Below are 24,941 nucleotides of genomic sequence, written 5' to 3' on the forward strand. Positions count from 1 at the left end.
GTGGGACATTTAGGTACCAATGACATATGTAGGAAAAGGGAAGAGGTCTTGAAAGGAGAATATAGTGAGTTAGGAAGGGAGTTGAGAAGAAGGACCACAAAGGTCCTCGGAATTACTGCCTGTGCCACGCGACAGTGAGAGTAGGAATGGAATGAGATGGAAGGTAAATGTGTGGCTGAGGGATTGAAGCAAAGGGGTAGGGATTCTAGTTTATGGATCATTGGGACCTCTTTTGGGACAGGTGTAACCTGCACAAAAAGGACGAGTTGCACTTGAATCCTTGGGGGACCAATATTCTGGTGGGGAGATTTGCTAAGGCTACAGGGGAGACTTTAAACTAGAATGGTTGGGGGGTGGGAATCAAATTGAAGAGACTGGGAGAGAGGAGGTTAGTTCACAAATAGAGGAAGCTCATAGACAGTGTGTGAGGGAGGATAGGCAGGTGATAGAGAAGAGAAGTGGTCAGACTGAAGATGTAGGGGAGAAGGAAGAAAAAGAAGATAGTAAAGTTGTTTACACCGTTAGGGATAAACAGAGAGTAGGAGGTGAAGAATTTCTTAAATGCATTTATTTTAATGCTAGGAGCATTGTAAGAAAGGTGGATGAACTTAGAGCATGGATTGATACCTGGAAATATGATGTTGTAGCTATTAGTGAAACATGGTTGCAGGAGGGGTGTGATTAGCAACTAAATATTCCTGGATTTCGTTCCTTCAGGTGTGATAGAATCGGAGGGACAAGAGGGGAAGGTGTTGTGTTGCTTGTCAGTGAAAATATTACTGCAGTGCTCTGGCAGGTTCGATTAGAGGGCTCGTCTAGGGAGACTATTTGGGTGGAATTGAGGAATGGGAAAGGTGTAGTAACACTTATAGGGGTGTATTATAGACCACCTAATGGGGAGCGAGAATTGGAGCAGCAAATTTGCAAGGAGATAGCAGATATTTGTAGTAAGCATAGGGTTGTGATTGTGGGAGATTTTAATTTTCCACACATAGACTGGGAAGCACCTACTGTAAAAGGGCTGGCTGGTTTGGAGTTTGACAATGTGTGCAGGATAGTTTTTTGCAGCAATACATAGAGGTACCAACTAGAGAAGGGGCAGTGTTGGATCTTCTGTTAGGGAATAAAATAGGTCAGGTGATGGAGGTATGTGTTGGGGAGCACTTCGGGTCCAGTGATCACGATGCCATTAGATTCAATATAATTATGGAGAAGGATAGGACTAGACCCAGGGTTGAGATTTTTGATTGGAGAAAGGATAACTTTGAGGAGATGCGAAAGGAATTAGAAGGAGTGGATTGGGACAATTTGTTTTATAGGAAGGATGTAATAGAGAAATGGAGGTCATTTAAAGGTGAAATTTGAGGGTACAGAATCTTTATGTTCCTGTTAGGTTGAAAGGAATGGTTAAAAGTTTGAGAGAGCCATGGTTTTCAAGGGATATTAGAAACTTGGTTAGGAAAAAGAGAGATATCTACAATAAATATAGGCAGCATAGAGTAACTGAAGTGCTTAAGGAATATAAAGGATGTAAGAAGAATCTTAAGAAAGAAATTAGAAAAGCTTAAAGGAGATACGAGGTTGCTTTGGCAAGTAAGGTGAAAATAAATCCAAAGGGTTTCTACAGTTATATTAATAGCAAAAGGATAGTGAGGGATAAAATTGGTCCCTTAGAAAATCAGAGTGGACAGCTATGTGTGGAGCCAAAAGAGATGGGGGAGATTTTGAACAATTTCATTTCCTCAGTATTCACTAAGGAGAAGGATATTGAATAGTGTAAGGAAAGGGAAACAAGTAGGGAAGTTATGGAAACTATGACAATTAAAGAGGAGGAAGTACTGGCGCTTTTAAGGAATATAAAAGTGGATAAATCTCCAGGTCCTGACAGGATATTCCCTCGGACCTTGAGGGAGGTTAGTGTAGAAATATCAGGGGCTCTGACAGAAATAGTTCAAATGCCATTAGAAATGGGGATGGTGCTGGAGGATTGGCGTATCGCTCATGTGGTTCTAAGAGTAAACCTAGCAATCATAGGCCTGTAAGTATGACGTCAGTGTTGGGTAAATTAATGGAAAGTATTCTTAGAGATGGTACATATAATTATCTAGATAGACAGGGTCTGATTAGGAACAGTCATTTGTGCATGGAAAGTCATGTTTGACAAATATTGAATTTTTTGAAGAGGTTATGAGGAAAGTTGACGAGGGTAAAGCAGTGGATGTTGTCTATATGGATTTCAGTAAGGCCTTTGACAAGGTTCCGTATGGAAGGTTCAATCGTTAGGTATTAATATTGAAGTAGTAAAATGGATTCAACAGTGGCTGGATGGGAGATGCCAGAGAGTAGTGATGAATAACTGTTTGTCAGGTTGGAGGCCGGTGACTAGTGGTGTGCCTCAGGGATCTGTACAGGGTCCAATGTTGTTTGTAATATACATTAATGATTTGGATGATGGGGTGGTAAATTGAATTACTAAGTATGCAGATGATACTAAGGTAGGTGGCGTTGTGGATAATGAAGTAGGTTTTCAAAGTTTGCAGAGAGATTTAGGCCAGTTAGAAGGGTGGACTGAGCGATGGCAGATGGAGTTTAATGCTGTTAAGTGTGAGGTGCTACATTTTGGTAGGAATAATCCAAATAGGACATACATGGTAAATGGTAGGGCATTGAAGAATGCAGTAGAACAGAGTGATCTAGGAATAATGGTGCATAGTTCCCTGAAGGTGGAATCTCATGTGGATAGGGTGGTGAAGAAAGCTTTTGGTATGTTGACCTTTATAAATCTGAGCATTGAGTATAGGAGTTGGGATGTAATATTAAAATTGTACAAGGCATTGGTAAGGCTGAATTTGTATTGTGTACAGTTCTGGTCACCAAATTATCGGAAAGATGTCAACAAAATAGAGAGAGTACAGGGAAAATTTACTAGAATATTACCTGGGTTTACCTGCCTAAGTTACAGGGAAAGATTGAACAAGCTAGGTCTTTATTCTTTGGAGTGTAGAAGGTCGAGGAGGGACTTGATAGAGGTATTTAAAATTATGAGGGGATGGATAGAGTTTACATGGATAGGCTTTTTTCATTGAGAGTAGGGGAGATTCAAACAAGAGGACATGAGTTGAGACTTAGGGGGCAAAAGTTTAAGGGTAACATGAGGGGGAATTTCTTTACTCAGAGAGTGTTAGCTGTGTGGAATGAGCTTCCAGTAGAAGTGGTAGAGGCAGGTTTGGTATTGTCATTTAAAGCAAAATTGGATAGGTATATGGATGGGAAAGGAATGGAGGGTTATTGGCTGAGTGCAGCTCAGTGGGATTAGGTGAGAGTAAGCATTTGGCACGGACTAGAAGGGTGGAGATGGCCTGTTTCCATGCTGTAATTGTTATATATGGTTCCTTGCCACCAACTCAACCTGCAAGTTAACCTTTAGGGAATCCTGCAACAGGACTACCAAGACCCCGGATTTCTGAATTTTCTCCATGTTTAGAAAAGAGCCTATGTTTTTACTCCTATTGCATCCATAGAATCTCGTGTCTGTTCCTCTGTCTGTAGAATACCCTATAAATACCGCAGTCTTCTTCTCCCCCATTCCCTTCTGACCCACAGTGGCCAACTCAACACCACTTCCCCTCAACAGTATCAAAAGTGGTACAGCACATTGATGTAGTCATAAAGAAGGCAAGATAGCAACTATACTTTATTAGGACTTTGAAGCGATTTGGCATATCAACAAATACACTCAAAAACATCTATAGTTGTACTGTGGAGAGCATTCTGACAGACTGTATCACTGTCTGGTATGGAGGGGCTACTGCACAGGACCAAAAGAAGCTGCAGAAGGTTGTAAATCTAGTCAGTATCCAGGACATCTTTAGGGACCGGTGACTCAGAAAGGCAGCGTCCATTTATTAAGGACCTCCAGCACCCAGAGCCTGCTCTTTTCTCACTGTTACCATCAGGCAGGACATATAGAAACCTGAAGGCACACACTCAGCGATTCAGGAACAGCTCTGCCATCCGATTCATGAATAGACTTTGAAGCTTTGGATACTACTTCACTTTTCTAATACACGGTATTTCTGTTTTTGCACATTTTAAATAATCTATTCAACATACGTAATTGATTTATTTGCTTATTTACTATTATTTTTTATTTTATTTTTTTTTCTCTCTCTCTGCAAGATTATTCAATTGATTGAACTTCTGCTGCTAAGTTAACAAATTTCACCTCACATGCCAGTGATAATCAACCTGATTCTGATTCTGACTTAGGGGTAACTACTTCCCTGTAACTCCTATCTCTCATCTCCTCATTTTCCCACGAGCCAAAGGTCACTGAGCTGCAGCTCCAGCTCCTTAACATGTTCTCTGAGGAGCTGCGGCTAGTGTACCTGGTGCAGGCCTGGTTATCTGGGAGGCCAACAGTCTCCCGAAGTTCCCACATTTCACATAATAAACACAAAACAGCCCCTGGAGCCATTCTCAATGCTCTGACAATGCATTAGCAGATGACAAATGAAGAAGTAGAATCTTACCTTGCCCAAGCCAGTTCTCACTGACCCTGCTGAGACAAAGCCTCTACAATCTAAGAGTAGTCCACTCACACAAGTGGCCACTCAACTTGTCTCTGCCTTATTCTTATTTGCCCTTGACAAGGCCTGGTTCCATCTCAGCCCTTCTAGTCCATTGCGAACTAGATGGAGTTACACTACTGCAGGATCCTGTAATATCCTGGATTTTGTTTCTGGTTTCTCTTGACATTTTCTGCATTTATTGTCCTGAATCTGTTGGGCTATTATTGTGTATTTTTGATATTTTTTCAGTTAACCAACTGCTTCTGTATTGCCACAAAGAAATAACTGTTTCTGGGAAGAGGTCTCCATCTCCAAGCCAGGCGTTCAGTGATTCCCTGCCATCTCATTGTTGTCTGTCATCTATATCAATTATCAAGAAGGAACCAGAGCAGATAGTGGAGCGGGGATGAAAATAAATGATGTTAAAAGTTCATGCAAAGTCAGAAATTGAAGGGTTGTGTGTGGTGGTAATAATCTTCTGAGGTGTGTCTATTTCAGTGCGAGGAGTATTGTGGGGAAGGCAGATGAGCTGAAGGCATGGATTGACACGTGGAATTATGACATTGTAGCCATTAGTGAAACTTGGCTACAGGAGGGGCAGGACTGGCAGCTTAATGTTCCAGGGTTCCGATGTTTCAGACATGATAGAGGCAGAGGGAAGATGGGTGGCATTGCTAGTCGGAAAATGTTACAACAGTGCTCAGGCAGGACAGATTAGAGGGCTTGTCTACTGAGGCCATATGGACGGAGCGGAGAAACAGGAAAGGTACAACTACATTAATGGGGTTGTATTATAGACCACACAATAGTGAGAATTGCAGGAGCAAATCTGAAGAGAGATAGCAGACAAATTCAGGAAACATAAAGTTGTGATAGTAGGAGATTTTAATTTTCCACGTATTGATTGGGACTCTCATACTGTTAAGGGTCTAGATGGGTTAGAGTTTGTAAAATGTGTTCAGGAAAGTTTTCTAGATCAATACATAGAGGTACCAACGAGAGAGGATGCAATATAAGATCTCCTATTAGGAACTGAGTTAGCACAAGTGACAGAAGTGTGTGTAGGGGAACACTTTGGGCCTAGTGATCAAAACACCATTAATTTCAGCTTGATCATGGATAAAGATAGATCTGGTCCTCGGGTTGAGGTACTATAGTGGAAAAAGGCCAAATTTGAAGATAAGAAAAAGGATCTTTAAAGTGTGGATTGGGACAGGTTGTTCTCTGGCAAGGATGTGGTTGGTAAGTGGGAGGCCTTTAAAGGAAAAATTTTCAGAGTGCAGAGTTTGTATGTTCCTGTCAGGATTAAAGGCAAAGTGAATAAGAATAAGGAACCTTTGTTTTCTAAGAACTCTGATAAAGAAGAAGAGAGAGATGTATGACAGGTATAGGCAACAAGGAGCAAAAAAGATGCTTGAGGAGTATAAAAAGTGCAAGAAAATACTTAAGGAAGAAATCAGGAGGGCTAAAAGAAGAGATGAGGTAGCTTTGGAAGTCAAGGTGAAGGATAATCCAAAGAGCTTCTACAGGTATATTAAGAGCAAAAGGATAGTAAAGGATAAAATTGGTCCTCTTGAAGATCAGAGTGGTCAGCTATGTATGGAACCAAAAGGAATGGGGGAGATCTTAAATGGGTTTTTTGCATCTGTATTTACTAAGGAAACTGGCAAGGAGTCTATGGAAATAAGGCAAGCAAGCAGTAAGGTCATGGAAACTATACAGATTAAAGAGGAGGAGGTGCTTGCTGTCTTGAGGCAAATCAGAGTAGCTAAATCCCCAGGTCCTGACAGGGTATTCCCTTGGACCTTGATACAGACGAGTGTTGAAATTGCAGGGGCCCTGTCAGTTATATTTAAAATGTCGATATCTACAGGTGAGGTGCCGGAGGATTGGAGGATCGTTCATGTTGTTCCATTGTTTAAAAAAGGCTCCAAAAGTAATCTTGGAAATTATAGGCTGGTAAATTTGACGTTGGTAGTAGGTAAGTTATTGGAAGGTGTACTAAGAGTTAGGATCTACAAGTATTTCAATAGATGGGGACTTATTAGGGAAAGTCAACATGGCCTTAAGTGTGGTAGGTCATGTTTAACCAATCTATTGGAGTTTTTCAAGGAGGTTAGCAGGAAAGTGGATGAAGGGAAGGCAGTGGATGTTGCCAACATGGACCAGTAAGGCCTTTGACAAGGTCCTGCAAGGGTGGTTAGTTAGGAAGATTCATTCGCTAGGTATATATGGTGAGGTGGTAAGTTGGATTAGACATTGGCTCAATGGAGAAGTCAGAGAGTGGTAGTGGAGGATTGCTACTCTGAGTGGAGGCCTGTGACTAGTGGTGTGCCACGGGGATCAGTGCTGGGTTCATTGTTATTTGTCATCTGTATCAACAATCTGGATGATAATATGGTAAATTGGATCAGCAAATTTGCTGATGATACAAAAATTGGAAGTGTAGTTGACAGTGCGGAAGGTTTTCAAAGCTTGCAGAGGGATTTGGACCAGCTGGAAAAATGGGCTGAGAAATGGCAGATGGAGCTTAATACAGACAAGTGTGAGGTATTGCATTTTAGAAGGACAAACCAAGGTAGAATATACAAGGTAATTGGTAGGGCACTGAGGAGTGTAGTAGAACAGAGGGATCTGGGAATACAAATACATAATTCCCTAAAAGTGGCGTCACAGAGAAATAGGGTAGTAAAAAGACCTTTTGGTACATTTGCCTTTATAAATCAAAGTATTGAATATAAGTGTTGGAATGTTATGGTGAGGTTGTATAAGACATTGGTGAGGCCAAATATGGAGTACTGTGTGCAGTTTTGGTCACCTAATTACTGGAAGGATATTAATAAGGTTGAATGAGAGCAGAGAAGGTTTACAAGGATGTTGGTGGGACTTGAGAAACTGAGTTGCAGAGAAAGGTTGAATAGGTTAGGACTTTATTCCCTGGAGCATAGAAGAATGAGGGAAGATTTGATAGAGGTGTATAAAATTATGATGGGTATAGATAGAATGAATGCAAGCAGGCTTTTTCCACTGAGGCTAGGGAAGAAAAAAAACAGAGGACATAGGTTAAGGGTGAAAAGGGAAAAGTTTAAAGGGACCATTAGGGGGAGTTTCTTCACACAGAGAATAATGAGAGTGTGGAATGGACTGCCAGATGAAGTAGTAAATGCAGGCTCACTTTTAACATTTGAGAAAAATTTTGACAGGTACGTGGATGAGAGGGGTATGGAGGAATATGGTCTAGGTGCAGATAAATGGCACGAAGCAGAAAATGGTTTGGCATAGCCAAGAAGGGCCAAAAGGCCTGTTTCTGTGCTGTAATGTTCTATGGTTCTATCTGGACACACTCCCACACTCCCACTACTCTCTGTGTGAAGAAGCTCCCCCAAATGTTCTGTCTGGTTGTATCAGGAAATTTGCAGATGACACCACCATGGGTATGCAGTGAATAGCAAATATGACTATCAGAGCTTCCAGCTTGATAAATGGACTGAATACTGGTGGATGGAATTTAATGCAAACATATGCAAGGTGTATTTCAGTAGGACCAACTAGGGTAGGCCTTACAGAGTGAATGGTAGGGTTCTGAATTGAATGGTAGAACAAAGTGATCTTGGAATCGCATCCATAATTCATTGAAAGTTGTGGCACAGGTAGGTTGGGCCATAAAGAAAGCTTTTGTCACATTGACCTTCATAAATTAAAGTACTCAGAACAGGAGATGGGACCTTATCTTTCACCCAGAGAGTTATGGATCTGTGGAATGCTCTGCCTCAGAAGGTAGTGGAGGCCAATTCTCTGGTTGCTTTCAGGAAAGAGTTAGATAGAGATCTTAGAGATAGCAGTCAAGGGATATGGGGAGAAGGCAGGAACTGGGTACTGATTGTGGATAATCAGCCACGATCACGGTGAATGGCAGCCCTGAAAGGGCTGAATGGCCTACTCCTGCATCCATTGTCTATTGTTTATAAGTTGTATGGAACACTGGTGAGGCCTAATTTAGAGAATTATGTACAGCTTTGAAGTAAATTATGTCGAAAGTTTACCCTTTATCTATTTTCTTTGCTTGCTGAAATTCCAGATACTTAAATGTTTCATATTCATCCATCGGTTGTATGTATCCTACTGCTCCTTTTTTAACATTTTACTTGCTCTGTTGTACTTTTTGTAATATTAATGTTCTGCACTTATCTAGTCTAACTTTTATGCTTTTAGCTTTATTTCTACTATTTCTACTATTTGAATTAATTGCTTTAGCTTAACAGATGAAGGGGCGTATAATTTCAGATCTTCGTGTACAAAGGATGTGACAAGGTATAACTCGTTTAGTTGCCTCTGATTTGATACCCTATTTCTGTCTGATCCAGTTTGAGTGGGTTTAGAGCTAGACAAAACCGTAGTGGGCTTAGAGAGTCGCCCTGAAAAATGCCTTTTTATTTTGATAATGGTGCTTACAAGGCAGGGACTGGGTATTGATAGTGAATGATCAGCCATGATCTCAGAATGGCGGTGCAGACTCGAGGGGTCGAATGGTCTACTTCTGCACCTATTGTCTATTGTCTATTATTCATCTTTGATTGTTTATAGATAGGGTGATAATAGCACGCCAATGCGTCATCAATCATTGTAGGATTTTCATAATTATTGGGTGTAGTTTATATATATTAAGGGCCTCTATTAATCATTATTATGGGACAGAATCAAACTTTTTTTGGTTGTCAATACAAGAGCATGATTATTATTATTTCTTTTTCTCTTTAATTTTGTATTTGTGCAGGTTGTTGTATATTTTTGCACATTGTTGCCCATCAGATTGGTTGCGTTTCTTGTCCGCAATGAAATGAATCTGTGGGTTGTAGAGTCTTAGAAAAGTACAACACAGTAACAGGCCCTTCGGCCCAGCTAGTCCATGCTGAACCATTTAAACTGCCTATTCCCATTGACCTGTAACAGGACCATAGCCCGCCAGACCCCGACTATCCATATACTTATCCAAACTTCTATTAAACGTTAAATCAAGCTTGCATACACCACTTGCACTGGCAGCTCGTTTACACTCATAACACTCTGAGTGAATTAATAATTGAATTGATTATTTTCATTGATTTATGGAGCTGCATTCCCTGATCCCTTTATTCTTACTATACTCCACAATATCCTACAGTTTGCTGTGTAAGATCTACCCTGTTTGGCCCTACAGAAGTACAAGACCTCGCGTTTGTCTGCATTAATATCCATCTGTCATTGTTCAGCCCATTTTTCCAGCTGGCCCAGATCCAGCTGCTAGCCATCATAGTCTTCCTCACTCTTCACTACACCCCTGATCTTGGTTTTATCATCCAGATCCTTGACATAGATGACAAACATTAATGAACCCGGCACAGAACTCTGCAGCAAGCCACTACTCACAGGCCTCCAGTCAGAGAGGCAACCATTTACTACCGCTCACTGGTTGTTCTGAAAAAGCCTATATCTAATCCTCATCGTGCCTCATTTTGAATACCGTGTGACTGAACCTTCTTGACCCACCTTTCATGAGACTGTGTTCTAAGCCACCTCCTTTACTCTCTGTATACTCATGACTGTGTCACCACCCACAGCTTCAATCTACTAATTAAATTTGCTGACGACACTACACTGATTGGCCTAATCTCAGATAATAATCAGGCAAGCTACAGAAAGGAAGTCACCACCCTGAAACAACCTCTCCCTCAACATCACATAAACAAAGGAGCTGATTGTGGACTAATGTAGGAATGGAAACAGGAAAACTCCTATTGACATCTGTAGATCTGGGGTTGAGAAGATGAAAAGCTTCAAGTTCCTCGGCATCCATATCACCAAGGATCTAACGTCGTCTGTACTTACCAGCTGTGGTGAAAAAGGCACAACAGCGCCTCTTTCACCTCTGACAGTTGAAGAAGTTTGGTATAGGCTTCCAAATTCTAAGAACTTTCTATAGGGGACAATTGAGAGCATCCTAACTGGTTGCATCATCTGGTATGGGAACTTCACCTCCCTCAATTGCAGGACTCTGCAGAGAGTGGTGCGCATCTGTAGATGTGAACTTCCCACTATTCAGGACATTTACAAGGACAGGTGTGTAAAAAGGGCTCGAAGGATCTTTGGAGACTCGAGTCACTCCAACCACAAACTGTTCCAGCTGCTACCATCTGGGAAGCAGTACTGCAGCATAAATGCCAGGACTAAGAGGCTCCAGGAGAGCTTCTTCCACCAGGCCATCAGACTGCTTAATTCATGCTGACACAACTATATTTGTATGTTATATTGACTATCCTGTTGTACGTAATATTTATTATAAATTGCACATTGCACATTTGAATGGAGACATATGTCAAGATCTTTAGTCCTCATGTATTTGAAGAATGTAAATAATAAAGTCAATTCAATTGAATTCAAACGCCTTGCTAAAGTCCCTGTAGTCAACATCCACTGCTTTGCCTTCATCAAATTTCCTACTAACGTCCTTGAAGAAATTCTGTGAGATTGGTTAACCACGATCTATCACCCTGGAGGGCATTCTGACAATCCTGTCTATCCAAATAGTCATATATCGGTCCCTTACAATACCTTCCACTAATGGGCATATATGTACTTCAATAATAAACTAACTTTGATCTTTGTTATGCCCGTTTTCAGTGTGCACTGGTATATCTTCTGATGTGCGTGCACGAAAGCATGGCGCTAAATATTATGTAATGTAATGCATCTGGGTGTATATGTATGAGTCGGTACACTCAGTGGCCATTTTATTAGACACACCAGTACACCTGCTCGTTAATGCAAACTTCTAATTCGTTTTGTGTGCCAAATTATGATATACGTCAATAACTACCGTATTCCCTCAACATTGACTTTAAGCTATTCTTCCATCTTGTTCTATTTTAATATGGAGCACTGCAACACAAGGATCGGGAACAGTTATCAACATTCAATCTCAGGCTCCTGAAACACGGTGGATAACTTCACACCTCAGCTCTAAACTGCTTTCACAACCCATGTATTACTTTCAAGGACTCGGTCTTATTTATTTACTTTTCTATCTATTTGAACGGGGTTGGTCCCGTTCATAGCATCAATATCCGGATCCCGCGGAAGGCAATTTAATCGGTGATGGGTCTTGCTATCTGATTTTTCCTGTCCGCTAAACACTAGGTAATTGCACCCACTGTTCATGCACCATCGTAAAAAAAAACTCCGATTGACCAATTTGATTCTTGTTGATTTGCGGCGCAGTAGTCCTGATTGCAATGTCAATGATAGAGCTGGTGTAGTGGCGTTTCCCGGAGTGGGATAGGAGTTTGTATGGATGAAGATGAATTAGCTTCCAGCAGAATTTGACCTGTAGAGATTTAGTATCTGAGAAAGGGAAATGTTGGAGGGGCATTGTCCTTGGAGAGACAGTGTGTGGGAAACAGGGTTATTCAGAACTACTTTTGCCGGAGCGACTGTGCTACTGATGACAGGAGACCAGAAGGATTGTAATTATGATCATTAAATATATAAACAGGATATCAGCGTTTTCACCATCAGTGCTGCTGTCATTGATATACGGCAGAATCTCTGCAGTCTATCAATTTAGGACCAACCAACCTGTATCCTGGCAATGATACACATTAATGCGGACAAATGTAGAACCATTGCAGTCTGACCAACAGAAACGTCCCGATAGTCGCCATCTGCGATAGGTATTTAGAAGTGCAACTTGCAGTGACGAACCATCCAACTCACAATACACAACGTCTTTGCGGCACTGGAGCGTACAGATCAGGCGTTTGATGAAATGTTTTCCACTTGCTTGCCGGGCAGAATACAACCAGGCAGAGGGGGAAAATGTCTGTTGAGTGCTGCTTCATCAACTTCCCTAAACGATGAGTCTTCCCATTCTTGGAGCACTGTTGCCGTGGTTTTGCGACACCTACTCTCCTGCACGATTCCACAGTACTTCCGAGGTTTCGGAGCACCTCACCGATTTATAGAGCTTCTTCAAAACGACACGGCGCACAGCTGCTCTGCCAAGAGGATCGACAGTTGAACACCTGAAAGACGCCAAATTTCGGGAAAACAAACCGGATATTTCGCCATCATTTTCAAAGATCTTTTTATGTCATGGCAGCTTGTTGAAGATGCGAATTTCGCCCCCCTGTCCATAGCAGATCTGTATCTGTGGCCTGGAACGTTCTTCCTCTTTTCATGACTGAATGAGTAAGTATAGGTTAACAGACAACAGATTGAGCTAATTGTTTCTACGTGTTAGTTCGACAAATTCCGTCATTGATTTAAAAGGACCAACAAATCATCCCTGCCGTGCAGTTTTGCTAAGGCTAATGCTAAGGAGGCGCTCTGTGAACTGTACGGGGCTATTAGCAAACTGCACAACGCACACCCTGTTGGACTGTTTATTGTCGCCGGTGATTTTAACCACGCGAACCTTACGTCAGTGCTCCCCAAATTCCATCAGTATGTGGGCTTTGCAACGAGGGGGGAGAACACATTGGACCTGGTTTACACAAGCATCCCCGACGCGTACCGGGCAGAGCCCGCCCCCACCTCGGATACTCAGACCACATCTCTGTTATGCTAATCCCAGCATACAGACCGCTCGTCAGGCGCTCCAGACCAGTTCTGAAGCAGGTGAAAACCTGGCCAGCAGGAGCCATCTCTGCTCTTCAAGACTGCTTTGAGCACACTGACTGGCACATGTTCAGGGCGGCTGCAGCTGATGGCGACTCTACCAACTTAGAGGAGTACACAGCATCAGTGACCAGCTACATCAGCAAGTGCATTGATGATGTTACTCTGTCTAAGACCATCACTATACGTGCCAACCAGAAGCCATGGATGACCGCAGAGGTGTGTGCGCTGCTGAGGTCCCGCGACTCCGCCTTCAGAGCAGGCGACAAGGCAGCTTTAACAACAGTAAGGGCCAAACTGTCCTGAGCCATCAGAGGGGCAAAGAGTTCACACGCCCAGCTAATCCACAGCCACTTCCAGGACAGCGGTGACACGCGGCGCATGTGGAAGGGCATCCAGGACATCACCTGACTGTGCAGGCGATGCCTCCCTCCCAGAATAACTTCTACGCCCGGTTTGAGGCGGAAAATGACGTGGTGGCGAGGAAGTCCACCCCTCCTGCGAATGACCAGGTACTGTGTCTCACCATGGCCAGTGTGAGAAGAACCCTGTGCAGGGTCAACCCACGGAAGACTGCTGGACCAGACAACATCCCTGGTAGAGTGCTCAGAAGATGTGAAGACCAGCTAGCACATGTTCTCACTGACATCTTCAACATCTCCCTGAGCAGCGCCACCGTTCCAACGTGCTTCAAGGCCGCCACCATCGTCCCCGTACTGAAGAAGTCGTCAGTGTCCTGTCTACCGTCCCGTTGCACTTTCGTCCATCATCATGAAGTGTTTCGAGAGGCTCGTCATGAGGCTTATCAATACCCTGTTGCCCCCCTCACCGGACCCCCTGCAGTTTGCGTACCGTCCCAACCGCTCAACAGATGACGCCACTGCCACCACCCTCCACCTGGCACTAACCCACCTGGATAAAAAAGACACATACATTCGAATGCTGTTCATAGACTTCAGTTCAGCATTCAACACAATCATCCCTCGGAAACTGATTGGAAATCTGAGCCTACTGGGCCTGAACACCTCCCTCTGCAACTGGATCCTAGACTTCCTGACTGGGAGACCTCAGTCAGTCCGGATCGGGAGCAGCATCTCCAACACCAGCACACTGAGCACTGCCCCCCCCCCCAGGGCTGCGTACTCAGTCCACTGCTGTTTACTCTGCTGACCCACGACCGTGCTGCAACACACAGCTCGAACCATATCATCAACTTCGCCAATGACACGACTGTGGTGGGTCTCATCAGCAAGAACGATGAGTCAGCTTACAGAGAGGAGGTGCAGCGGCTAACGGACTGGTGCAGAGCCAACAACCTGTCTCTGAATGTGAACAAAACAGAAGAGATGGTTGTTGACTTCAGGAGGGCATGGAGCGACCACTCCCCGCTGAACATCGACGGCTCCTTGGTAGAGATCGTTAAGAGCATCAAATTTCTTGGTGTTCACCTGGTGGAGAATCTCACCTGGTCCCTCAACACCAGCTCCATAGCAAAGAAAGCCCAGGAGCGTCTCTACTTTCTGCGAAGGCTGAGGAAAGTCCATCTCCCACCCCCCATCCTCATCACATTCTACAGGGGTTGTATTGAGAGCAGCCCGAGCAGCTGCATCACTGCCTGGTTCACAAATTGCACCATCTCGGATCATAAGACCCTGTAGCGGATAGTGAAGTCAACTGAGAAGATCATCGGGGTCTCTCTTCCCGCCATCACGGACATTTACACTACAGCATTATGAAGGACCCCTTACACCTCTCATACAATCTCTTCTCCCTCCTGCCGTCTGGGAAAAGGCTCCGAAGCATTCTGGCTCTCACGGCCAGACTATGTAACAGTTTCTTCCCCCAAGCTATAAGACTCCTCAATACCCGAAGCCTGGACTGATGCCTTGCCCTTTTGTCCTGTTTATTATTTATTGTAATACCTGCACTGTTTTTGTGCACTTTACACAGTCCTATGTAGGTCTGTAGTCTAGTGTAATTTTCTCGTGTTGTTTTTTTTTAATGCAGTTCAGTCTAGTTTTTGTACTGTGTCATGTAACACCATGGTCCTGAAAAACGTTGTCTCATTTTTACTATGTACTGTACCAGCAGATATGGTTGAAATGACAATAAAAGTGACTTGACTTGACTTGTTGAGTATGTACTTCACAGTGTTCTGTTAGCATTCTTGTGAATGAATTGTTGTTTAATTTCTGGAAATGCAATTATCCAATAGTCACTGAAAATTTTCTGATATTCTTTCACCTTTCACTTTCATAAACATTCTTCAAGTTTCATTTTGAAAATAGTTTTGGATTTAACTACGCTGAATTAAAAAATAAATTTACTTATAATTACCTGTGTTCACCGTTATAAGAGTCATCGCCACCATTATATATGACATCCACTACAATTTCTAACAGGTGCTGCGATGGCCGAGTGGTTAAGGCGATGGATTCGAACCAATGGAGTTTCTCCTCGCAGGTTCGAACCCTGCTCGCAGCGTGTTTCCATTCACCTGAGCAATTGCATCTGAAAAGATGGGAGCTAATGAGCTTTTGTCATTGTCTGCCTACGAAAACAGAGAACAGCACTCCATCTTCTGATAAGTACACACCGCTAAATTTAAATGAGAGCAGAACCCTGAATGAGTACTATTAAGAGAAGGTTAAACAATGGAAGCGCAAGACATTCCATGGACGTCATCCCCAAAATTTGAGCAGACTAGATGACGACAAGGAAGGGTCAAGCGCCTGGCTCAGAGTTGGACTTCTTCCCAGGTACAGAAGGGTTCCTTGTGGCAATACATGACTAGGTGGTTAAAACAAAATTATCAAAAATATTTGATAAAAGGCCAACAAATTCATGGCAAATGTAGAAAATGCCGAGAAAAACAAGAAACAATCCAACACATTGCAAGATCCTGCAGTAGTTTAGCTTTATCTGATTACTTACACAGGCACAATCAAGTGGCGAACATCATTCATCAAAATCTTGCTTTACAGTACAAACTAATATAAGAAAGCATATCTTCCTATAAATATAAGCCTGATACAGTTTTACAGCCAGATTACCACAAGTTGTATTATGCCCGATCAGTTATTATAGATAGGACAATCCATAGTAACCTCACAGATATAATAATACAGGATGAACAAGCAAGAACAACTTAATAGACAAAGCCATTCCAAACATAACATACAGAAATCAATAAGTGAAAACACCAGAAATATGATGAATTAAAAGAGGAAACTGAAAGACTTTGGAATATGGACAGGTTTACTCTCCCCCACAGTTCTATGGAACCTTGTCAAAGTTCGAGACGTCATATCGAAGCATCGCAAACTTCTAAGGAAGTATAGACGCTGTCGTGCTTTCTTCATAATTGCACTTACAGTCTGAAAATGAATGCACCAAGGAATTACTGACCAGCGGTAAATGTAGTATTGCTGAGAAAGAACATGGATTAATAGTATATTGTAACATGGATGATGTTATTGTTCTTTATTGACATTCGCTGGTCACTTTACCTTGAACTTGCGATGCCGCTCTGAGCACCTGACTCAGACGATGTTTGATTACGCTACCATATAAAACTAAATCACACACCTGTTGAAGATCAGTGCTGACAGAAATAGGCAACCTCGGCTCACGAGGGATATTGAGCATTTAGTAAAGAAAATGAAGGACGCATGTGGCAAGTATATTGAACTGACCATAAATAAAATGCTTATCGGGGATGTAGAATAGTAGAATACACCTAGGAGGGCATAAAATGTGTACATGATGGAAATTAGCAGATCATGTAAATGTGAAACTATGGAGTTTCGATTAATATATTAAAAGGAAAACGGTGATCAGGGAAAGGATATGACTCAGTATTGGTCGCTGTAGTCCTCTTTATGTGGAGCGGCAGAAAGGCCGTAATCTTCAGTCTGAATGTATATTTATAGCCTGAATGTACCTAGAGGAAGAGAATGAAGGGTAGATATTTGTACTCTATGTGGAAGTCTCAAGGATAAATTCACAGTGGTATATAAAATCATGAGGAAGATGGGTAGGTTCAGCGGTTGTTTTTCCAGGATAGGGGAATCGAAAATACGTAAATGTTAGAGGTGAAAGGTTTATCAAGAGCCCAAGGGGCAACGTTTTTTACACTGCGCGTGGTAGATCTAGGGAATCAGCTGCAAGTAGAAGTGATTGAAGTAGGAATGCTCGAAATATGTGGACAGATACTGCACTGTGCAACAGTCATGCATCTACATTTAGCTAGGACGCCTGACCTTTCCATATTTTATGTATTACACTGTACTGCTGCCGAAAAAAAATCATTCCGTATGTGAAAGATGATAAACCTGGTTCTGAAATGGGTCTCTATTGTGGACTGAGAGTGGGAAAGGGGCAAAGAGAAGGGAATCATGGTTGGGGAAACGGGAATGGAGAAGGAAATGAGCAGGAAGCATCAGAGAGAGACTCTGTAATGATTAATGAGCCAATTGTTTAGAAACAAATGACCTTGCCTGGTAATTTACAGCTGGATGTGTCTCCACCTACGACACTACTCCCCCACCTCGTCCACCCTGGCACTTCCTGTCTGCCACCTATCGCACACTGCCGATGTTTGTCCAGCTCACCGGCATGGCAGGACGGCTAAAATATCTTTAAAAATCATTCGCGGCGTCAATAAAAAAGCGAATCCAGTGCGTCATTTCCGCTGACAACAATCTTAACAACCCCGCCACGACTGAACTTCATCACAGATTTCACATTCCGCTCGTGGTCCTATCAGTTCATTCCTGTGTGTGCAGGTCGGAGATTTCAATCCGAAAGGCAAAGGAAACTAAACAGTACTGTGTAATCGGAGAGAGAGGCAGGGAAGGAGGGAGGGAGGGAGAGGGAGAGGGGGGGGGGGGGGAGAGAGAGAGAGAGAGAGAGAGAGAGAGAGAGAGAGAGAGAGAGAGAGAGAGAGAGATCAGGAAAAGCGAAAAAGAAAATGTGTATCGGTTATATAAGGCATCCTTAAGATAAAGTTGTACATAACGTTGCGGGATAATGTCGTGTAATGGTTTTCAGGTAGAAGCAGTGTTTGGGTTACTGGTAAAGATAAGGGATGCACAGGAACATGTGTGTCATTTAATTAGGAGGGTGAAACTGGGAGAAGATTCTACAGAATGCAGGGGGAGCGGCTTTTGTGACGGACACTGGTGTGTGTCGAGATCTTTTTCTGCAGGAAATGGAGGTGGAAGGAAATCAAGAGAACCGGCTCTAAAACAGGCTCTTAAAGTAATCCGAGAAAATATAGACCGGTAAAATTGACGTCAGTAGTAGGTATATTATTGAAACGAGTACTAAGAGATGGGATCTACAAGTATTTACATAGACCGGGACTTATAAGGGAGAGTAAACACGGCTTTGTGCGTGGTAGGTCATGTTTAACAAATCTATTAGAGTTATTCGAGGAGGTTCAAAGGAAAGTGGATGAAGGGAAGACAGTGGCTGTTAGTTAGGAAGATTCAGTCACTAGGTATACATGGTGAGGTAGTAAATTGGATTAGACATTAGCTCAATAGAAGTCAGAGAGTGGTAGTGGAGGATTGCTTCTCTGAGTGGAGGCCTGTGACTGGTGGTGTGCCACAGGGATCAGTGCTGGGTCCATTGTTATTTGTCATCTGTATCAACAATCTGGATGATAATGTGGTAAATTGGATCAGCAAATTTGCTGATGATACAAAGATTGGAGGTGTAGTGGACAGTGAGGGAGATTTTAAAAGCTTGCAGAGGGATCTGGACCAGCTGAAAAAATGGGCTGAAAATTTGCGGATAGTGTTTAATACAGAAACTATCTGTATTGAGGTATTGCACTTTGGAAGGACAAAACAAGGTAGAACATACAAGGTAAATGGCAGGGCACTGAGTGCAGTAGAACAGAGGGATCTAGTAATACAGATACAAAATTCCCTAAAAGTGGCGTCACAGGTAGATAGGGTACTAAAGAGACCTTTTGGTACACTGGCCTGTTTAATTAAAGTATTGAGTATAAGAGTTGGAATGTTATGGTGAGGTTGCATAAGGCATTGGTGAGGCCGAATTTGGAGTATTGTCTGCAGTTTTCGTCACCGAATTACAGGAAGGATATTAATAAGGTTGAAAGAGTGCAGAGCAGGTTTTCAAGGATGTTTTGCTGAGACTTGAGAAACTGACTGAGAGAGAAAGGTTGAATAGGTTAGGACTTTATTCCTTGAAGCGTAGAAGAATGAGGGGAGATTTGATAGTATATAAAATTATGATGGGTATAGATAGAGTGAATGCAAGCAGACTTTTTCCACTGAGGCTAGGGGAGAAAAGAAACAGAGGACATGGGTTAAGGGTGAAGGGGGAATAGTCTAAAGGGAACATTGTGGGGGGGGGCTTCCTCACACAGAGAGTGGTGGGAGTGTGGAATGAGTTGCCAGGTGAAGTGGTAACTTTTGGCTCACTTTTACCGTGTAAGGAAAACTTTGACAGGTACATGGCTGAGAGGTGTATGGAGGGATATGGTCCAGGTGCAAGTCAGTGGGACTAGGCAGAAAAATGGTTCAGCACAGCCAAGAAGGGCCAAAAGGCCTGTTTCTGTGCTGAAATGTTCTATGGTTCTAAATATTCTGAAGGAAAGATGACACAACCGTGCCTAACAAGATAAATCAAAGCAGACATAAAAGCCAAAGTTAGAATATATAATAGAGGAAAAATTACTGGGAATGGAGGATTGAGAGTCTTTTACAAACCGACAGAAGACAACTAAAAATGTCAATAGTGGATGTTTCCAGCCACGCTGCTGGTGGGAAGGCGGTGGAGAAGGGAGCGGGGCGGAGGGAGAGGGGCATTCCCCATCGTTCCTCCCGGTCCAGGTATAGGCATCTAAGCACACAGCTCAGCGACGGGATGGGGAGATATGAAGGCATCACATCCCTTTGAAAGAAATAAACGGTGAGAGAAAGAGAGAAAGAGAAGGGGATACTCAGGAGGAGGCGAGGCGCTGCCTGCAGGCGGCTCTAAAGACATAGGGACGATGAGGACATAGTGGATTAATCGTGTACATTTAGAACTAATGTAAGTGGCATTGCCCTGGTCCAGTACTTCCACCACCCAGACGTGGTCATAGACGTTTGAGAGTTTGTTCGGGTGTTTTTAAACTAAGTGTATTGCCACGTTTCTGCAGCACGGCTTCTGTCACTTGCTTTAACGGCCTCTCATCCCCTGCTTGGTCAATATCGAACTTGGAAACTACGACACTACGAAGACGGCTATGTAAAGATACAGACCATGGAAACCAGCTGGGCGTAAAAGATGAAAGGGAAAATGAAATTTCAGCTAGCTGATCGGAAGCAGAAGCTGTTGAAAGGTTTCTTCGCAGTCTCAGAAAAGGTATTTCTGTCTAACTTGTTCACTTCCGTACCACTTGGAGCTGACGACGCCTTGATGCACGAATGTACACCCAAGGAATAATTCTCAGCAGGGGTGCGTCAACTTAAACAGAGCAGGCAGGAAACTGAAGTTCTGCAAACCGAGCCCGTGAACAATAAACAACCGCTCCCTTCTGCAATAATCAATGGTATATGAACGGTGAACCTCATTAGGTCTGGCGGATCGCCTGACCTCGTGGCGCAATGGTAGCGAGTTTGACTCCAGATCAAAAGGCTGCGTGTTCGAATCACGTCGAGGTAACAATCGCTGCGTCGGTTTTGTCATCAAAATGTCCTTTCTGAAGTTCAACGCAATTTACCCTTCGGAAAGCCACTGGGAGAAGTGGAGCTGCGTGGCTGATTTTAGTAATGAAACGCCGTGTGGAAAATAAAATACTGTGTTGAAAAGCAAAATCCTCTTCTTTTATTGCAAAACCTGCAGTTGCTGGGAATTTGAAATAAAAAAAAAGAAAATAGTGGGAACGTTTAGTACGTCATTCAACAGCGGTTTAAAGAGCTACATTGTCAGTACATTCCGCATTCCTACTATCTCTATGTTATTATATTATAGATATGAGGTCACCATCCTGACTCAGTGGTGTCAAGAACGGGGAGAAAGTCCCCCTTCATTGGAGGACATTGCACTCATTATGTCGAGAGAGAGAGAGAGAGAGAGAGAGAGAGAGAGAGAGAGAGAGACGCTGATTGAATGTTGTGCCGACCCTTAAACTCTGCCTCCCATATAACCCCCCCCCCGCCTCAAATTCCTCCATATACCTGTCTAGTAAACGCTTAAATTTCACTAGTGTATCTGCCTCCACCGCTGACTCAGGCAGTGCATTCCAGCACCAACTACTCTCTGAGTGAACAACCTTCCTCTAATATCCCCCTTGAACTTTCCACCCCTTACCTTAAAGCCATGTCCTCTTGTATTGAGCAGTGGTGCCCTGGAGTAAAGGCGCTGGCTGTCTACTCTATCTATTCCTCTTCACAGCTTGTTTCCCTCTATCATGTCTCCTCTCATCATCCTTCTCTCCAGAGAGTAAAGCCCTAGCTCCCTTAATCGCTAATCATAATGCATACTCTCTAAAGCAGGCAGCATCCTTGTAAATCTCCTCTGTACATTTTCCAATGCTTCCACATCCTTCCTATAGTGAGGCGACCAGAACTGGACACAGTACTCCAAGAGTGGCCTAACCAGAGTTTTATAGCGCTGCATCATTACCCCGCGACTCTTAAACTCTATCCCTCGACGTATGAAAGCTACCTCTCCATGAGCTTTCTTAACTACCCTATTTACCTGTGAGACAACTTTCAGGGATCTGCGGACATGTACCCCCAGATCCCTCTGCTCCTCCACACTCCCAAGTATCCTGCCATTTACTTTGTATTCTGCCTTGGAGTTTGTCCTCTCAAAGTGTACCACCTCACACTTCTCTGGGTTGAACTCCATCTGCCACTTCTCAGCCCACTTCTACATCCTATCAATGTCTCTCTGCAATCTTCGACAATCCTCTAGACTATCTACAACACCACCAACCTTTGTGTCGTCTGCAAACGTTCCAACCTACAGTTCTACCCACACATCCAGGTCGTTAATAAAAATCACGAAAAGTGGAGGTCCCAGAACCAATCCTTGTGGACACTAGTCACAACCCTCCAATCCGAATGTACTCCCTCCACCACGACCCTCTGCCTTCTGCAGGCAAGCCAATTCTGAATCCACCTGACAAAACTTGGATCACAATCCCTGGATCCCATGCCTTCTGACTTTCTGAAAAAGCCTACCGTGTGAGACCTTTCAAATGCCTTACTAAAATCCATGTAGATCACATCCACTGTACTATCCTCAGCTATATGCCTGGTCACCTCCTCAAAGAACTCTATCAGTCTTGTTAGACACGATAGCCATGATGACTGTCCCTGATCAGACCATAATTCTCTAAATGCCCATAGATCCTAAGAATCTTTTCCAACAGCTTTCCCACCACAGAAGTAAGGCTCACTGGTCGATAATTACCCGGACTATCCAAACTACCTTTTTTGAACAAGGGGACAACATTCGCCTCCCTCCAATCCTCATGTACCATTCCCGTGGACAACGAGGACATAAATATCCTAGCCAGAGGATCAACAATCTCATTTCTCGCCTCGTGTAGCAGCCTGGGGAATATTCCGTCAGGCCCCGGGGATTCATCTGTACTAATGTATTTTAACAACCCCAACACCTCTTCTCCCTTAATATCAACATGCTTCAGAACATTAACCTCACTCACATTGTCCTCACCGTCATCAAGTTCCTCTCATTGGTGAATACCGAAGAGAAGTATTCATTGAGGACCTCGCACAGTTCCACAGCCTCCAGGCACATCTTCCCACTTTTATCTCTAATCGGTCCTTCACTCCTGTCATCCTTTTCTTCTTCTTCTTCTTCTTCTGGAATGCCTTAGGGTTTTCCCCTACCCTACTCATGCCCCCTTCTTGCTCTCCACAGCCCCTTCTTAAGCTACTTTCTTGCTACCCTATATTCCTCAATAGACTCATCCTTGCTTCCTAAACGCTCCCTTCTGCAATAATCAATGTTATTTGGCCGGTGAACCTCACTCAATCCGGCGGATCGCCTAACCTCGTGGCGCAATGGTAGCGCGTCTGACTCCAGATCAGAAGGCTGCGTGTTCGAATCACGTCGAGGTCACAATCGCTGCGTCGGATTTTGTCATCAAGATGCTTGCTGAGTGTCCTCTCAGTTCTTTCCGGAATTCAACGCAATTTACCCTTCGGAAAACAGCTGGCATAAGTGGAGCTGTGTGGCTAATTTTAATAATGAAATGTCGTATCGAAAATAAAAAACCGTCTTGTCGAAAAACAAAATCGTCTTTTCTTTTATTGCAAAAGCTGCAGTTGTTGGGATTTTGAAATAAAAAGAGAAAATATTGGGAACATTCAGTAGGTCATTCAGCTTCGGTGGAAAGAAGCTGCATTTCCAGCACTTACCGCGTTCCCACCATCTCTGCATTATTATGAAAGGTCACCACCCTGACACAGTGTTGTCAAGAAAACGACACCTGCCTCAACGACGCAAAAACAATGGAGCTGGTTGTGGAGACAGGTTAACCCCAATTGATATCAATGGATTTGGGGTTGAAAGGGTGAACAGCTTTAAGTTCTTCAGCAGACACATAGGCGAGGATCTCACATGGTCTGTACATACCGGCTGTGTGATGAAAAAGGCACAACAACGCCACTTTCACCTCAGACGGTTGAAGAAGTTTGGTATAGGCCCACAAATCCTAAAAACTTTCTACAGGGAGAGCATCCTGTCTGGCTGCATCACTGTCTGGTATGAGAACTGTCATTCCCCCAATCGCAGGTGTCTGCAGAGTGGTGCGGATAGCCAATCTGTAGGTGTGAACTTTCCATTATTCAGGATATTTACAAAGACAGGTGTGTAAAAAGGGCCGGAAGGGTCATTGGGGAACCGAGGCACCCCAACCACAAACTTATCCAGCTGCTGCCATCCTGGAAACGGCACCATGGCATAAAAGCGAGGACCAATAGGCTCCGGGACATCAGACTGATTAATTCATGCTGATACAATTGCATATCTATGTTATATTGACTGTTCTTTTTCGATGTAACATAACACATGGAACAGTACAGCACATCACAGGCACTTCGGTCCACAACAATTAGCTCAACTTTTATCCTGTTCTAAAATCAATCGAAGTCTCCCCTCCCACAGAGCCCTCCAATGTTCACATTTTCACCAGATCGAAGAAGGGTTTAAGGCTGCGTCAGAGAGGAACGGCTTCTGAAAAAGATGCAAAATTTGCATTGAGTGAATGAAAAGAAAGATGTACCAACTCCTGTGCCAAATACACGTTTGCACAGTATTTATCTACCATGCAGGTAGCTTGTGCCCAGCCTTCGGGTCTAGTGATTCATTCATAATTCAACACGTCAGATTGGTTTTAAGGGTATATGAGTCCTTCAACATGTAGCCAGATAAAATAGGAAGTTCATGGCGAGGATTGTGGTGAACCGTCAGAAGAATTTCAGATTTCGGTGCAGATTGGTCTATTGTCAGATATACCGGGTAGAAAGAATCCCCACAAAAAAAGACAATGCACAGTACATAGGAATAGTAAATATTTCAATAAATGTAATAAAAGCAAAACAGCAGATTTGTCCAAAGATTGCACTGCAATCTGAAGTATTGTAAAAAATGCTAACATGTTGATAATGGTAGTTTGCATACCAGGTACCAGGGTCCGGGATGTTTCTGATCGCGTCCACG

General features: G+C 43.3%; 2 non-coding genes across 2 annotated transcripts; both read left to right on the plus strand.

Annotated features, from left to right (window-relative positions):
- The first annotated feature begins 20,834 nt into the window (after positions 1 to 20,834).
- On the plus strand, positions 20,835 to 20,908 carry trnaw-cca (transfer RNA tryptophan (anticodon CCA)). The gene has a single exon. It is a non-coding gene; the product is annotated as a tRNA-Trp (tRNA).
- Positions 20,909 to 23,267: 2,359 nt separating this feature from the next.
- On the plus strand, positions 23,268 to 23,339 carry trnaw-cca (transfer RNA tryptophan (anticodon CCA)). The gene has a single exon. It is a non-coding gene; the product is annotated as a tRNA-Trp (tRNA).
- Positions 23,340 to 24,941: the final 1,602 nt, after the last annotated feature.

The sequence above is a fragment of the Hypanus sabinus genome, chromosome 9 (assembly GCF_030144855.1).
Source record: "Hypanus sabinus isolate sHypSab1 chromosome 9, sHypSab1.hap1, whole genome shotgun sequence".
In the NCBI taxonomy this organism is placed as follows: Eukaryota; Metazoa; Chordata; class Chondrichthyes; order Myliobatiformes; family Dasyatidae; genus Hypanus; species Hypanus sabinus.